Raw genomic sequence first — 19,104 nt, forward strand, 5'->3', positions numbered from 1 at the left:
CGATATGGAGTCATAGAGTCACAGAGGTGTACAGAACAGAAACAGATCCTTCAGTCCAACTTGTCCATGACGACTAGATATCCTAACCTAATCCAGTCCCATTTGCCAGCACTTTGCCCTTATCCCTGTGAACTCTTCCTATTCATATACCTGGACAGGAGCCTTTTAAATGTTGTAATTGTACCAGCGCCCACCATTTTCTTTGGCAGCTCATTCCATACATGCACCATCTTTGGTGTGACCCTTAGGTTCCTTTTAAATTTTGACCCTCTCAGCCTAAACCTGGGCTCTGGAGTTCTGGACTCCACTGCCACAGGGAAAAGACCTTGTCTATTTATCGTATGCATGCCTCTCATGATTTTATAAACTTCAATAAGGTCACTCTTCAGCCTCTAACACACTGAGGAAAACATTCTTCAGCCCATTGACCCAACTGATCATGTTCCAATTGTACCCGGAGGTAACCTTCACTGTCCACTCCACATCCAATTTTGTTGTCATCTGCAAACTTACTAACTATACCTGCTACATTCACATCCAAGTCATTTATATAAATGATGAAAAGCAGTGGACCCAGCGTAGATCCTTGGGGCACTCCACTGGTCACAGACCTCCGGTCTGAAAAGTAACCCTTCACCACCACTCTCTGTCGTCTACCATCAAGCCAATTCTGTATCCAAATGGTTAGTTCTTCCTGTGTTCCCTGATGTCTAATCTTGCTAACCAGTCTACAATGACGAACCTCTTGACAACCATGACAACCTCTTGCCCCTTAGTTTAAACATATACTGAAAATGTGTTGCTAGTTAAAGCGCAGCAGGTCAGGCAGCATCCAAGGAACAGGAAATTCGATGTTTCGGGCAAAAGCCCTTCATCAGGAATGATTCCTGATGAAGGGCTTTTGCCCGAAATGTCGAATTTCCTGTTCCTTGGATGCTGCCTGACTTGCTGCGCTTTAACCAGCAACACATTTTCAGCTCTGATCTCCAGCATCTGCAGACTTCACTTTTTACTTTAAACATATGCTCCCAGTCAATGCACACTCCATCAAAGGGAAACATTTCCTCCTGTCTTCCCTAACTATTCCCCCCTAATTTTATACATCTCAATCATATCCTCTCTCAATCTCCTATGCACCACAGAAACAAACCCGATCTTTCCAAATCTGTCATCATAACAAAAACTCACTTCTAAATTCAAATCTAAGGTGATAGACAGACTCCAGCCTAACTATGGTGTAATTGTTAGCGATAAACTTGGTTTGAGAGATCATGACGTAGAATCAGTTTGGATGAAGAATAATTTGGGTAAAGAGGTCACTTGTGGGAGTGATTTCCAAATCCCTGAACAGCAGCTGTTATGTAAGGAGAATGCAAGTAGAAATTTCTGGGTGCATGTGATTAGGAGATGGCAATAACTGGGAGCGATTTTAATCTGTCTGATGGGGCTTTTGTGGAATGCTTTTCAGATAGTTTCTTCAGCAATCCATTCATGAACTGAGCAGAAGGCTGGTATTTGTTATTGTGCCATGTGACAGGATTAATTAATGACCTCGGGGTCACAGCATCTCTGAATAGGAGGGACCACAGTCTGATTGCATTTCATACCCAGACACAGAAGAACAAAAGTTTTATAACACAAAGTATGAAATTAAAAAGCACATAAATTATCCAGATACACAGTTTCAAAGAATCTTGCAACACGTAGCAAAACAATTTTTCAACTATTTTCCAACATTATCAATTTACAGCAATTCAAGTCCAGAAAATGTACTCCTCCACATCAAATACTGATGTCCTTTCATCTCTCTTGAATGATTATTCCTAGTTTAGTTCCTCTGATCTATGTGAATATCTTACATGAATACTCACAAAACTGACAGTTTTAAATGTTTACATGCTCATACCCTACAAATTTCTAACCAATATCACCTGGTTTGAAATGTTTACAATCTACCATTCTGCTGAGATAAATTATTCAGTGACTGCTCCGAAAAACTCCATTCGAGGCTCGAAAACATAATTCCTTCTCAACCCAGCGATGATACAGCAGAACTGACCAAAGACATTTCAGCCTCCGATTGTTGCAAACTAAAATAAATTCATCACGAATCTGAACTGAACTGAAAGCTAATATTATAAACCTGCCATCCAGCAGCACAGTATAAACAATTTTCAAATGATATACAACAAAGGGAATAGAAATACTTGCTTTCTGACCAATAATGGAATAAAGTCAGGTCTGCAAAGGGATTCTTACTTTCATTTAATTTCAACAAAAGCTTTTCACTGACTTATCCAACAAGAATGGATAACTATTTTAAAATTCTGAACTCCAAAACTGATGTTAAGATCACATACCATCCTGCCTTGGAACTGTATCCCTGTTCCTTCACTGTTGCTGACTCAAAATCCTGGGAACAGCTGAATTGTATTTGAAGTTCGACCAAAACAGAAATCCAAGGTGCAGAGCCATCTCGGGGTTCTAGTGCATGAGTCACATGAAGTTAGACTGAAGGAACCAACAAGTGATTACGAAGGCTAACACATTGCTGTCCTTTAATACGAGAGAAACTGAATATAAAAGTGAGGATGCTATGTTTCAGTCAAAGAGGCCATTTGGGAGAGTACATCTTGAAAACTCCGTTTACTCTCCTAGGTGAGTCCACTGATGGGACACTGGTTTAAAATTCAAGGTCACCTTTTTAATCTAGAGATGGGAAGAATTTTTTTTTGAGAACTGTCTGCCTCAGAAGTTGGTGAAGATGGAGAGATATTTGTGAGTCAAGAATCGAAGGATACTGGGGGAAATGGGAATGTGGGATTTGGAACACCAGCAAAATACTTTCTGTATGTTGTCCCTCTCAGAGAAGCTTGGCTCTGTCTGGCTCCATCCATTTTCTAAAGTCTGTCCTTATCCAGAAAGAACTCCATTCCTAGCAATCCCAATACTTTTCTTCTGAACAGTCTCTCCATTCAGAGAATTACTTCTTTTATCTTTCGTTCTTACTGCTTCCCCATGTGATTTTGTGAATAGTCCTGTGTTTACTCCCCTTGAGATCCAACTCATTGATTAATCTCCAGATTTCTGAAACATCCTTTGTTAAACTTCAAATCTCTTCCTTTCTCCCGTTCCAAATCCTGCTGTAGTCCAGATTGGACTCAAGATATCGAGTGGGTTCAAATTATTTTAATAGTTTGCATGATGATGAATGAATTGGAGAAGAACTTCAAATGTACTTGATGTTGTGGCTTAAAACAAATATTGGCAATTCGAACCATAGGGTGTCTCAAAGCACTTTACAGGCAAGTATTCCTACGAGTTGTCATTGTTGTAATGATGAAAGTTTGTCAGCTCCTGAGTGTCCTGCAAGATTGCACAAACAGAAATATGACGTTAACTGGGTAATCTGTGTTTTTATAATTGTTGGTTGAGGGATAAAAGTTGACTATTTGACCCAGGGATTGCTAATTGTTCTTCATCACGCTAAGAGATTTGCAAACTCATGGATCTGCCTGTGGGGCGATCATGCTAATACAAGGCACTGTCAATCCAGTAAAACATACAACCACACTCCAAATTAAATGACTGGCTCTGACATTTATGCTGAAAATGTGTTGCTGGAAATGCGGAGCAGGTCAGGTAGCATCCAAGGAGGTGGAGAATTGATGTTTTGGGCATGAGCCCTTCTTCAGGAATCCTCTGATCTCCAGCATCTGCAGTCCTCACTTTCTCCTCTGACATTTATGGACACATTATGAATACGGACAATGTACTATTAACATAAATTTTCATCACAAATTAAAAGTGAAGCTTCCAAGATCCTATTCCAGGTTGACAGCGAGAGGAGAGGGTGTAAGACTAATATTTTCAATTTTAAAAGGCAACTGTGTGGACCTGAAAGCTGATCGAGCTGAAGGGAACTGGAGATAGGTCAGTACAGAAGCAGCTGCAGACAGTCAAAGTGATATTCCAGAATACTCAGAACACATGCATTCCTCCTGGAAAGGAAAATTTTAAGGGGATGGCCCTGAAAGAGTTTATTAAACGTTAATCCCAAAACAAACAAACATTAACTCGCGAATTCCATCGTCAAGGCAGATAGTTCTGCAGAAATGTCATGGGTGGAAAACATTGGCAAAGAGACCCCAATTGTTCTGATCAAGAATTCAAGTCACAAATCTGGAATTCAGTGATTTATCTCAAATCTTTTGTCTTCTGGCAATCTTAACTTTTTGTTAAATGTGATGATCTTTAATTTGGGAGCTGGCCAATGCATCTTGTTCTTTCATCAAGCAATAAAACCGAGATTTATTAAACAAAAGAACAAAAAGGATAAAAGAAAGTAAGTTGAGCTATCTGCTATGAAACAGCACTCTGAATAGACCACACAAAGTTATACACCTCAAAAACCGTAAGCTTTCTGTATTGTCACTCCTGCATTACATTTTGATTTCTTAGTGTGTGTTTTTACATTGATTATATGGATCAACTCGAATATTTGATTAACCAGCACACTCCTGCTCTCATAGGGGTCAGACAAAACAAAGTTTGAGGTACCCTTGATTTGGAAATTTCTCAAATTAAGTCTTGACATTAGAGTAATTGTATTTATGCAATTAAGTTGAGAAAATATACTTGCTTCTGATCCCCAACAGGTCTCCACCAAATCCTGTCTCAAAAGGTTTAGCTTACTGTATTTTTCTGAGGTAAAGTAAGTCAATAATTATTTGAATTGAAAGCTAGCAAGAGCCATTCACTATTTATTCACCCTGTCGTAAACTCCACAACATCAGCAATAATCTATGAACACTCCAGAAGGTATGCAGTTTCCTCTCTGCTCTCTGATAGGTGTGGATTAGATCATTATTCTGGAAAGGTCACTCTGACGTTGTCTTTTATAACCCTGTCAATAACTATGTCACAAGAGTGACCAACACCCAAATGCCAACAGTTTGAAATCAGTTAAAAATGATACATATACATAATATTTACATCTATATATGTACAGAAACCTTTCATCACACCTCCCCATGAAGAAGATTGCAAATATATCATTCAGAGCCATTATCATTTCATATCAAAAATAATTTTAAAAAACCTTAGTTTTATGTTCTTTTAATAGTAACAATAATAACATACATTGAGTTTAATGACAACCTTTTTGAAACATAATTCATTTGAATTACACAAATTGTGTTTTTTCAAACGTGTCTTGATAAACGATCCACTATGATAATGTCTACGCAGGCGCATGAATGATTTTTAAATTGCATGGTCAGAAAATTAAACTCCACAGAAGTAACCATAAATTTTTGTCCCAATTTTATTTCTAAGTAATCGAAAGGATTACAGCCCATATAGTTACAGGAATCAAAGGCGATCAGGAATAAATGGGAAAGGGAAGTTCAGAACACAGCCAGATCAGCCAGGACCTTCTCAATGGCAGAGCAGGCTTCAAGGGCTGAAGGTCCCACTTCTGCATTATCGTTTCAGATTATACTTCCTAACATATACGTCACAGATATAGTGCAGTTTGTACAGAGATATAACGTATTAAGTGATATTTATTTGTATTAAGAACTTATTTTTTCTTCCAATTCCTGAAAAGTTGAAAATTTCTCCCCAGCTTCATCAAATTTGTGGACAAACGAAAAAGTAACTGGAACTGTGGGAAGATCGATCACAATAAATTGTAGATATGACACATGGTTCAAGTCCAACATGAAATACTGGTGTCTTGGTCGGTCTGCCCGTTGCTCATATTTGGTGAGAACAACTGATCCAGGTGGACAGCAAGGAAGAATGTCAATCAAAGATTACACAGCACAAGGAGTATTTGTTGTGACCATGGAGGATCTTCGCATCAAAGATGCAGGATGGTACAGCTGTGGTATTGATAGACAAGTTATTGATGAATTACGTGCTGTGAAGGTTGAAGTATCTGATGGTACATTTCTCATTGATTTCTGTTAGTAATCTCTAATGAAATGTCTGATCAATGTTTTGTCTGGGAGAAACCATGAACACTCCAATATCTCAAGGTGCCCCAGAAATGCTGATACTTGCTGGGGGGAACATAGGAACAGGAGGAGGCCATTCATCCTATTGATCCTGCCCCACACTTTGCTGCGATCATGGCTGATCGAACACTTCAATACCATTAATTTTTCCTCCCATTAATCATTAAAAATGTATCACCTTCTACTTTAAATGTACAACTTAAAATCTGGTGAACCTATGATACACTCCATCTCTGGCAGTATTATCTTTTCTGAGATCAGGTGATCAAAACTGCAAACAATACTTCAGGTGTGGTCTAACCAAGATCCTACACAACATCTGAAGCAAGAATTCTCAAATCCTCTTGTATTAAATGTTAATATTCCATTAGCCTTCCAAATAACTTGCTGCACCTGCAAGTTAGCCGTCAGTATCAGATAGACAAGGGCATCCAAGTGACTTTGCAAATCTGTACTTTCCAACATCTCACCATTTGAAAACTACACTGCACATCAGCTCTTCCTACCAAAGTGGATAACCTCACATTTCTCCACATCATAGACCATTGACCAAAATCCTGCTCAATCATTAAGCATATCCAAATCCTCCTGAAGAAGTTTTGCATCTTCCTAACAGCACATAATCCTTCTTTGCTTGTATCATCTGCAAAGTTGGGAATATTACATTTTGTTCCACATCCAAATCATTGATATACATTGAGAAAAGCTGATCCTTGTGGAATCCCATTAGTCACAGCCTGCCAATGTGAGAAAGCTCAATTTATTCCTACTCTCTATTTTCTATCTGTTCACCAATCATCAATCCATGTCAGTACATTATGTCCTATACCTTGTGCTTCAACTTTGCAAACAAATCTCCTCTCCGGTTCATCTGAAAGGCCTTCTCAAATTTCAAATGCTCTCTATCCATTAACTTAGCTTCATCAGTTTTGTTAGTAACCTTCTCAAAAAGTTCCAACAGTTCGTAAAACATAATTTTCCATTCACCAATACACACTGACTACACAGAATTAATTCATTTTTATCCAAGTGTCCATTTATTATTATCTTTTTTGATACAGTCTAGCATTTTCCTCACAACTGATGGATCAGTAAATCCTATTTTTCTCCTTTCTCCAATACATCATCTATCTCTATGAACACATTATTGACACTTTGGAATGCAGACTATCAGTTCTTGGGGATTTTCCAACTTTCATTAATTTCTCCAGTATATCCTTCTTACCAATACTAATGTCCTTCACCCCATCATTCTCACTTGTCAGTTGGATTTGTAAATCAACTGGATTTTTTGTATTTTCCTAACCAAAACTGTCACAAATTACTCATTTATCTGCTCTGCCATTTCTCCATTTGGTCTGTTAAATTAATAGAATAGAGTCGAATCCCTTCAGTGTGAAAACAGGCCCTTTGGCCCAACAGGTCTGCATTGACCATGTGAAGAGTAACCCACCCAGACCCATTCCCCTGTGGCTATTACTTGATTAATACCCCTAACCTACATGTCCCTGAACACTATGGGCAATTTAGCATGGCCAATTCATCTAAACTGCACATCTTAGATTTGTGTGAGAAACCAGAGCACCCAGAGAAAATACACACAGACACAAGGAGACTGTGTAAACTCCACCCAGACGGTTGCCCAAGTCTGGGATCGAACCCAGGTCCCTGTGAGGCAGCAGTACTAACTATTGTGCCAACATGTCACCCATTCTCCTAACTCTCCTAACTCTGCTTTTAATGGACTCTTTGCTAAAAGTTGTTTTTCACAGCTGCAGAAGCTTTCAACTTTATGTCTTCTTTGTTCGATTGCATTTGTATTCTCTTTTTTCCTTTGCAGTTTCAAGGTCCTCCTTGCTTAAAAAACTTCCAATCCTCTGATTTCTGATGGTTTTGGCCACCTTTTAGGCCTATTGTTTTAATCTTTTAAATCCTTGACTTTCTTTTATCTGTCACGGTTGATTTATCTTTCTTGAGTGGAATATTTTGTTGCTATATGCCATGAAATAAGTCTCCATTGACTATCTCCTATCCTGCCTTTTAATGTGCTTCTGTAATCCAGCGCAGAGTCGAGAGTGTGGTGCTGGAAAAGCACAGCCGGTCAGGCAGCATCCGAGGGGCAGAAGAATCAACATTTCAGCAATAAGCCCTTCATCAGGAATAATGCCCGAAACATCACTTCTCCTGCTCATTGGATGCTGCCTGACCAGCTGTGTTTTTCCAGCACCACACTCTTCCACTCTGATCTCCAACATCAGCATGTCCTCACTTTCTTCCAATCCAGCTCAGCCAATTTGTGCCCCTCTCTTTCTTAATTTTCCTAATTTTAAGAACAACAGCATAAGAACAAAGTGCAGAAAGAGGCCGTTTGGCCCTTCGAGCCTACTCCGCCCCTCAATAAGATAATGGCTAGTCTTTTTGTGGACTCAGCTCCACTTACCCACATTTTCACCATATCCCTTAATTCCTTTATGTTTCAAAAAGTATCTACCTTAGCTATAAAAGGAATTACTGACGTAGCGTCAACTACTTCCCTGGGCAAGAAATTCCATAGACTAACAACCCTCTGGCTTCATGTAATAATCTATTTTTCCTACCAAATTGTATGACTTCACATTGGCTAACAGTGTATTCCATCAGCCAGATTTTTGCCCACTGATTCAATGTATCAAGTTCCTCTGCAAAGTTTCACAGTCCTCTGAACACGTTGCTCTGCCACTCATCTTCGTATCACTGGCAAATTTTGACACTGTACATGTGGTCCCCAACTCCTCATCATCTACATAAATTGGAAATAATTGTGGTCCTTGAGGCACACCACTAGTCACTGGTTGCCAGCCAGCATAGCACTCATTATCCCCACTCTTTGCTTCCTGTCAGTCAACCAATCCTTGATACAAACTAATACTCTACCCCGAACACCAGGCATCCTTATCTTATTCAGCAGCCTCATGTGCAGCACTTTGTCAATGGCCTTTTAGAAATCTAGGTACACCACATTCACTGGGTCCCCATTGTCTACCTTGATTGAAATGTCTTCATAGAATTCCAAAAGATTTGTGAAGCACGACCTGACCTTCATGAACCCATGGGACAATTTATTTTGAGATGCCTTGCTATTCCTTCCTTGATAATAGACTCAAGCATCTTCCCCATTACATGGGCTAAGCACGCTGGTCTATAATTCCCCACCCTCTGTCTACTTCCCTCGTCGAACAATACCGTGATGCAGAGAACCTTTGTCCCATCATGTCCGTGCTGGTCAACAAGCATCTATCTACCGTGATCCCATGTTCCAGTACTTTGCCTAGAGCCTTGTATGGTCTGGCACTTCAAGTGATCACTTAAATATATTCTGAAGTGTTCTGGAGGATCAATTACAGTCTGTTAATCTTTCAATTAATGCAATATTAAGTTGTTAATGGCATGGCTCTGTGGAGATTACAACATGAAAATACTTGGATGAAAAGATAGAAATGTTGAAATTTACAGAGTTATTTGATTTTTGGATCCTCAGTGAGTATCTGATCATTTGTTTCTTTCCCACAGAACCTGTGTCTGTCCCTGTAATTCGATTTTTAACACCAAATATCTGGTGTTTTGAGAACCTAGTTTCTGTTTCCTGTGAGTCTGTCCAGGGATCCTTTCCCATTCGGTACACATGGTACGAAAGGACCCGATCTGTAGGTTCAACGATTTCTGAGAACAATATACTGGATCTACATTGTCAATTATTCAAACAACAATATAATCAATATTACTGCATAGCCTCAAACACTCAGGGAGAACAATACAGTGAAACGGTGAAAGTGACAATTGTCCACAGATCAGAGAGGAACTGCAGTTTTGTGGCACAGATTGGGAACCGAGGTAAATAATACTTTCTGTTCAAGAAGTGCAGTTTGTTTGTTTTTATTTCATCTGTGCACTAATAGAATATAATGTATTCTCTATTTTGTGGTTACCTTTCTCCAAGACTAAATGTGTTTATATTGGAAGAGGAGTCAATTTAACTGGGCTTTCTTGAGTTAACACTGAGTGAGTTTGTTCTTCACTAAACAAATAAAATATTAATAATATAACACACATATACAGACATTGAGAGTATGAAGTGAGTCTAAAGAAAATAATAACAGTTAATTAAAGAGGCTGAGACTCTGAGTTGTTCATAAAGAGTGGATAGTAAAACATTACAGCCATGACAGTGGGTGTTAGTTGGAGCGCTGTGCAGTTGATTGAGATTCTTGGTGTTGAGCAGATTAATTGAAATTCATTTGTCAGGTTTGTTTTGACAAATGCTGGCTGGCAGCACTCGGAATAAGAAAGAGTTTAGGGTGAAGATTTGCTCACTGAGCTGTAGGCTTGATATCCAGACGTTTCATTACCTGGTGATAACATCATCAGTGGCGATCTCCAAGTGACGCGAAGCTGTTGTCTCCTGCTTTCTATTTATATGTTTGTGGTTCCTGAGGTTTGTGGTGATGTCATTTCCTGTTCATTTTCTGAGGGGTTGATAGATGGTATCTAGATCTATGTGTTTGTTTATGGCGTTGTGGCTGGAGTGCCAGGCCTCTAGGAATTGTCTGGTATGTCTTTACTTAGCCTGTCCCAGGATAGATGTGTTGTCCCAATCGAAATGGTGGGTTTTTTTGCCTCTGAGTGTATGGCTACAAGGGAGAGAGGGTCGTGTCTTTTTGTGGCTAGTTGGTGTTTGTGTATCCTGGTGGCTAACTTTCTTCCTGTTTGTCCTACGTAGTGTTTGTGGCAGTGCTTGCATGGAATTTTGTAGAAAACGAACAGGAAATGGCATCACCACAAACCCCAGGAACCCCATCCAGGAGAAAGATATAAATAGAAAGCAGGGGAAAACAGCTTCGCTTCTCTTGGAGGTCGCCACTGATGATGTTACTTAGCCAGGTAATGAAACGTCTGGATATCAAACCTACAGCTCAGCGAGCAAACCAACACCCTAAACCTCAATCTGAGCTACAAACCTTCACAAACCTTACACAAAATAAGAAAGAGTGTAACCTCATTCTTTTCCCACAATGCAGGGATATTTAATGGCTGTTCACCAAACTGTGACCTTCACATCACACTATCCACAGATCAGGAGATCTGACCACTGACACAGACAGAGAGCAGGATTGAATTTCACTTTTAACTCCTGCCTATGTGTATAACTGAAAGGGGAAAACCAAGAAAATGATCACTCAGCCAGATTGCTGACACTTCTCCCACCATGATCATAGCCTGAGATAATTCTAAGGAATGAATGAATGAATGAGTGAGTGGATTAGCTTATGGAATGAATTAGCTTTATATTTACATACACACAATGAGTGCAGCGAAAAGGTTATATGTCACCACTTACAGTGACATCTTCGGTACAAAGGTATCTAGGTACAGCTGCTTTAGTTACAAACTCTCAGAAAATGGAAAATTAAAATGTTCAACATTGCTGAAATAAAAGACCAGAACAACGGTCTTCCAACCCATACCACGCCAACTGAACACATTTGCCTTGTTGTGTGTTTCTTCCTTTATGTCAATCCTTTTGAAGTTTATGTGACACACTGTTTTGCACAAATTTTTAGCATCTCTCTCCACATATCCTCTGAATTCACATATGCAGTAATTTTGGCTTGATCAGTTGTCTTTAGAAATAAATATTGAAAGTAAAGTTCAATTTATAAGTGATTAAATGAAGTACAGCTGCACTTGTTGAAAATACTTTAAAAATAGAAAGTGGGAGTCATGGTGGTTCAGTGGTTAGATCTGCTGCCTCACAGAACCAGAGACCCAGGTGTGATTCCAGATTCAGGGAACTGACTGTGTTGGAGTTTGTACATTCTCCCTGTGTCTGCATGGGTTTCATCAGGGTGTCCGGGTTTCTTCCCACAATCCAAAGATGTGCGGGTTAGGTGAACTATCATGTTAAACAGCCCAAAGTGTTCAAGGATGTGTATGTTGAGTGGATTAGTTAGGGCGAATGTAGAGTCATAGGGGTAGGGGAATGGTTCTAGGTGGGTTGCACTTTGGATGGTCAGTATGGACGTTTTGGGCCAAATGGCCTGTTTCTACACTGTAGGGATTTTATGATTCATTCCATGATCATGACACCCTGCCACCCTCGTTTACCGTCTCCCCACAAAAGTAGCAAATGCCCCTTGGAGAGTATTGGTCCTGATTCTTCTAGTTCATGACCTGTCCACCTTGTACAGATTCCATCTTCACCAGAATTGGACCAAGGCGTCAAGAGTCTAAATCCCTCTCTCCCCACAATCAGGCAGCTGAGCCACTCCTGGTGCCATGGATGTGGCTTTCGCTGCATTCACCTGAGAACACATCTCCCCCAGCTGCATGGAAAAGGGAAAATCTATGAGAAAGGGAGACAGCCTCAGTGTGTTCCTGCACTCCCTGCCCAGTGTTTTCACTCTGTCTGAGTGATCTCCATTCCCTTTCTGTCAGTGCCCCCTCCACCGACAGTGTAGTGACACCATTGCATGTGTTATCCATGAAGGTCTCAGCCTACTGGGTCCATCACAGTGACTCCAGATCACTGATGGCCATATCCAACACAGCCTAGCCATACACAACTGCCCTTGAACTTCCCTCATAGTCCCCTCTGCGGAACCCAAGCAATTCTGTTGCATTGTCTGCAAGACTACGTTACTAATAACAGTGCTTTGTAGAAGGAGTCTACTCTCTGTCTCTTTCAAAATTTAGTCCCTATCTGTAATTTTTTGAACTCCTCTTCAGTGACCCTCAAACTCTGCTGAGTGATCAACTGAAATACTACAAAACACCCCATCTTGAGGCTATTTGATACAAACCCTGTTGCTGGGCAGAATTGAATGATGCGGTGGAAAAGCTTTGCAAATGAGTGCACATTGGATGTTACATTTCTCAGGCAATGCTGGTCTCCCTAACACAATTAGATGGATTTCACCACAAACTGCCTGAGTAGATGCGGTGGAAGGATTCCCCTGTACTCAGTGGTAACTCATATTAAAAGTATCTGAATGTGTTGAGAAGCTATTTTCTGTTTGATGAATTCATTGTCTTTTCAGGTTCAGGTGTAGTGCCGGTGAAAAGTAAAGTAACAGGAGTTTTGGGAAGAGCGATCACAATAGACTGTCACTATGACCAATGGTCACAATGGTCTGTGAAAGTTTGGATGCGCCAGTGCTCTGTTTTAGTAAAATCAAGTGAACATCATGGACAACGAGGAAGGATGTCGATCACAGATAACACGACACAAAATAAATTTTCTGTTACGATGGAGGATCTTCGCTCAGAAGATGCAGGATGGTACAGCTGTGGTATTGATCAATCCGGCCTCATTTCAGTGTCTGCTATAGAGCTGCATATATCTGACGGTACATTTCTCAGTGATATCATTGATTATTCCCCATTGAGATGTAAGATTGATGTTTTATCTGTGAGAGAACATGACAGTTCCAGTACCCTGATGCCCCGTGACAGTGAAAGGGTTTTGCATTTGTGGGGCGGGTAACTCAATGCTTTGCAAAAAGAATTGGAACCTTGTGGCCAAGATGACTGATCTAAAAACATCAAATTTGATGAAATGGAGTGCTGTCGTTCTTATCCTCCTTGTCCCTCCCACCAGCTAAAACATTGTGAGAGTTTACACCTCCATTCCCAATGGCTGCCTGCAGTCATTTAACACTGAGTACAGAGGGAAGTGAATGGGGATGTGACTTTTGGTCCCTCAGCAGCAGTGGGCACCACTTGGACCTGAGCAAGTTCCCTGAAGGGGAAGAACCAGGTTCCAGTCTGGGACATGCTGTCAGTGCAGAGAGAGAGGGATGGGGCTCTGGGATGTGCTGTAATAGGTCATTCAGAGACATTTGAAGGAGATTTTCCGCCACCAACCTTTTTGCTGATATTATTCAAGCCCATTGATATCACTCGGGAAGAATAGCCTCATACTGTCTTCAGTAGAATATCAGATTGATTTGATCAAACAGCAGATTGGATTATTACACATCAAGGAATAGCTCATTGCATTACATCTAAGATACACAACTGCCTCTTGTGAGTCAATCAGGATCAACTTAGATTAAGTATGCATTACTGCTTCAGCTAACATGAAGACAATCACTGAAACACTACTCGCTCTCTGGTGAACATATGCAGAACTTGTAGCCCACAAAGAGACTCTAGTTAGCTTCTCCCAGGAACTGTGCTAAGGATGCGTCTGGTCACCAATATGTTTCGAGTATTCACTTGACGCAGAGATAAAGGAGAAATGTAACTCCACACCCATTCACTCCGACAGAACAGGCTGACGAATGTTGAATGGGATTTTAGTCAGTAGAAACAGGAGACCCAACTGACTTATAGCTTAAAGTCATTGGCTCTGGGGACATTGAAGTAGACAGTAAATCTGACACAACATCCATTTACCCAGCATTTCTAGATTTCAGAATCCTAGAAACACAAACTGCCACCTCCTTATGAATTTTTTAGTTAAAATATCCTTTTCAGTCACAGTGAAGCCAGACAAAGCAAATTTAAACTCTATGTTTAAGGCCAGAAAGCTTGTAACAAATATCTGCCAATTTATTGCCTTATTTTATTTCATTTTTTGTAAGTTTCTGTCCGACAGCTTTCCATTTGTAAATCAGACACTGAACCAGTTACAGTCTTTGATCTGCTCCTGAGAGAAAATATTGGCTCTGATTTCCATGTTGACACATGACCATCATCATTGCATTTGTCCTGATTTAGAGTTCTCCTAAGTTCTGATATACAGTTAGTTCTGGGATAACGTACTCTTCGGCTGTGCGATTTGACGAGAACGTTGTTGAAGAATTAGGGAATGGTATTTTCAAGAACGTTTACCTCCTTTGTTACTCGCACATTTCCAGCAGGGATGGGTTTGCATGCTTCGTTCTGCACATACAGCGATGTCCGCACCAAAGTCTCCGCACTGTCCTGCACATGTGCTGATATCAGCTGCTGACAGAGCAGCTTTCCGTGAGAGGGACTGCACAGAGAGCAGCTTTCAGACATTTTTAAATGTACTGTGTTAAATTTACTTTTGTCTCATTGATAAATATGATTTCCACCTTCATTCAGGCTGTGCTATACTTTGCGTTAGACTTTTGGGTGATATTTGAGCACTCTTGAGTGATATTTTTTGCCTGTCTGCCCTAACCCCACTTTTCCCGTAGGCCCCATTATTTATATTCAGCGAGGTTTCACTGGAACACAACTATAGCATTATAGGGGAACCACCTGTAATAGTAGACATGGGAAATCACTTTACCTGGAGTCCGGAGAGGTGTGGCGAGGGAGATATGTTGAGGATATTCCAACATACAAGCCCTGGATTAGATATAGAAGTTTAGAAATGTTAGAAAGAAGAAAGTACTTGAATGCTGTTCATGTGGTATCTGAATATCTACTTCTTTTCCCCAGACCCTGTGTCTCTTCCTGAACTTCGATTTTTATCATCTCCACCAAATGCGTCATGTTTTGGGAGCTCGGTGTCAATCTCCTGTGAATCTGTCCAGGGATCCCTCCCCATTCACTACACATGGTATGAAAGGACCCCATCTGAAGCTTCAAAGATCTCTAACACCAGTAAACTGGATCTACATTGTCAATCCTTCACACATCAACATCATCAATATTACTGCACAGCCTCAAATACTCAAGGAGAAAAATCCAGTGAAATTGTTAATGTGTCAGTCACACACAGACCAGGGGAGAACTGCAGTTATGTGGCACAAATCAGCAACAGTGGTAAGTTACACTGTAAACAAACAATATAATTGTCAAAATATAAATTTCTCACGAATTAGTTGCTGATTATATTCATGCAGTCAGTCTAAAAAATTGGAACTGGCCAAATTTACTCCATCTGGTTTTCAATAGATCGGAACAAGACAATTTAGTTGAATAAGGATAAGATTATACAATGTCCCAAAAACATGGATAAACTTTGCAGAAATTCCACTAATCCCAGAAAAATAAAATATCATCAAATTGATGAGTCTTCAACAGCTGAAATAGCTATTGTGACTTCCAGCTCCTGCATTCTCATTTAGGATGGATGTCAGGAGAGAATGTTAAAGAGTTTATCTAAAATGGAAGTGACTGAGCACAATCTCTGGACATCTAAAGCATTTACAGCCATTGCTTGTTGAAGTCTCCTCACTCCTGCAATACAGGAAGTGCAGCAATCAATCTGTCCAGAGACAACTCCCACAAACAGTAATGTGAAAATCACGAGATGACATCTTTAATTGGGGGATAAATATTATCCAGATACTGGAGTAACTGTACTATTCTTCTTCAAGATAGTGCCCTGGATCATTGACATTGATCAGAGTTGGCAGATGGAGTTTCAGTTTAACATCTTACCAAAAAGGTAGCACTGCCAACCCTGCAGCATTCCTTCACCAATGCACTGGAGTGAGAGCATTCAATTTTATGCTCAAACCCTGGCCCAGATATAAATATTCTTTGCAACATGGATTGCCGGCTGGAATATGTGTTAGAAACCGAGTTAATAATAATGTTTAAAAGGGAAGTGAAAGGATATTAATAACATCAAAGAACTGTAGTTACTGAAAATCTGAAACTGACGAGAAACTGACTGTAGCAGAATCAAAATGGGTAAAGACTTGGTTCTGAGTTAAGGATGCCTTTACCATCATTGAATGTAACAGTTTAAACAGCAGGAACTGTTTCATCACTGTTGCTTTCAGTGAGGAACATTAGAATAATCAGACTAAAAGAGAAGTGCATTTTTCCTGAGCAGCCGTATATATATCCTTACTTACTCCAGTTATTGACAATGGACACATGCTTTAGCTTCAGAGAAGATCAGTGTCAGCAGCAAGTAAACAAAAATTTACCCATAACCTACATTTGTACAACTTGATTTCTGATATCAGTGGGTTGTGAATTCAAATTACCCTTCACAGATTAAATTCCATGTTGTCTGACCCTGGAACAGTGCTCTATTGCTGGAGGGACTGTTGGGATGTTATGCTACTGACCATGACATCCTTCAGCTGATACAATTCAAGGAAGAACAGGAAACTTCACTCAGTATTTCATCAACTTCACCCCTCAGTTAAGATGATGGAGAGCAGATTATCTGGTGATAACTTTTCTGGGAATTTCTCATGTATGCAAATTAGCTTCTGTTTCCCCACGTCACAACCAGGATTACAATAAAGGGAAGAACTTTGTGGGTGGTGTAGTATTTAAAGATGTGCTGAGGTTGTGAAAGATGCAGGATCAGCACAATTTATTGTGAGATTTTGAATTAAATGAATGACCTGAATCACATCTGAGGGACTTACCTGCAGGTTCAATGGATGTGGGGAATCTTGGAGTCTAGCAATTCGATCTGAACAGGGGAATATTGAATGAATATTGGTTATTTGTTCACTGACACTGATGGCAGAAATTCCTGGTCTAATATTTCCCTCCACATACAGTGTGCAGCTGAAGCTCCTTTTCCATCATGGCCAGAATCAAAGTTATTAGGTCTCCAGAAATACTTTTTCTGGTGAATGTTTTATTCATTCACTGGATATAGGCATCACTGACTAGGCCAACATTTATTTCCCATTCTGAATTGTTCAGAGTCAGCCACATTGCTGTGGGTCTGGAGTCACATGTAGGTCATATCAGGTAAGGATGGCAGTTCCTTTCCCTCAAGGACATCAGAACCCGATGGTTGTTTCCTGACAATCGACAACAGATTTGTGGTCACGATCAGACTCTTAATTCCAGTTTCTTTTGTTTGATGACACTGGAATTCCACTATCTGCAAGGCAGGGATCAACACAGCTCCCCAGAGCATTGCTGGGTCTCTGAATTAATAGTCAAGATTAGAGTGGTGTACTGGAAAAGTACAGCAGGTCAGGCAGCATCTGAGGAGCAAGAAAATCGACGTTTTGAGCAAAAGCCCACCATCAATGATGCTGCCTAACGTTCTGTGCTTTTCCAGCACCACTCTAATCCTGACTCTGATCTCCAGCATCTGTTCTACTCACTTTCGCCTCTCTGAATTAATAGTCTAGCAATAACACCACTTGGTCATCACCTCCTCGAGTGATGAGAAGGGCCAGTTCTCTGGCTGGAATTATATGTTTGCACAGGACACAAAGGGGATGTTGAAATTGGATTCCTTTAACAGGCTCAGTAGGTAATGCTGTGCTCCCATCTGTGACATATGGGGAACAATTAGAAGCGATCGTGAAAGATGGGTCACTGACAGGTCACAGTGGGAACACCCGGCTGGTGAGGGGGTGGACATTACACTGAGATTATACTTTCCAAATCCATTATATCAGACAGGCGTTTCTTCCAATCTGACAATGTTGCTCTTTTGGTTAACTGTGATAAAAAAAGGTTAATCTGATTGTTATTCCTTTGTTTCAATAGGAGCTGATGACTGTTATAAAATTTCAACAGTATCATCGACAACTACAAATTTAAGCATCACGTCTCAACTTGGTATAAGGTACGACTATCTCAACGCTATTGTTTGATGACTTCCATGTGATAGATTAAATCCTCTTGAAAACTGTTTTGTTATTTGGGGTGAAAATCATTTACTATTTCACGACATAACTCTCAGAATGGAAATGGGGCTGGATTGACATCAGGCTGTGGCATTAGCTTCTCAACAAATTGTGATATTTGTGTTGGAAACAAGAACAAGAGGAAAACAGCTGCAGGTTGCTGGCCCTCAGATCCATTATTCATCACAATTACTTCACTACTACCTTGATTGGATTTCATGAAGACTGTGAATGTCACATTGACCTTGTCCTTTTCCACCCCGGTGTGGTACTGAGGGAAATGTTGTTTCTCTGTGTGTTAATAAATCTGCTCAACCTTGGTGTCACTTGGGAGGAACACCTGGTCAACTTTGGTCAAATTTGCAGTGAGGAGACCTTCTTCTTGATGGTATTCTCAATGTGGTGTAGGAGATACCAGGTACCTTACAGTGCAGAGTCATAGACTCATACAGCTCAGAGGCAGATCCTTTGGTCCAACTCGTCTGTGCTGACCAGACATCCCA

General features: G+C 40.3%; 1 pseudogene; it reads left to right on the forward strand.

The window, feature by feature from the left end:
- Window positions 1-19,104, forward strand: part of LOC132828090 (Fc receptor-like protein 5) — a 47,386-nt pseudogene that overhangs the window by 9,032 nt on the left and 19,250 nt on the right.

Source organism: Hemiscyllium ocellatum, chromosome 26 (assembly GCF_020745735.1).
Source record: "Hemiscyllium ocellatum isolate sHemOce1 chromosome 26, sHemOce1.pat.X.cur, whole genome shotgun sequence".
Classification (NCBI taxonomy): domain Eukaryota; kingdom Metazoa; phylum Chordata; class Chondrichthyes; order Orectolobiformes; family Hemiscylliidae; genus Hemiscyllium; species Hemiscyllium ocellatum.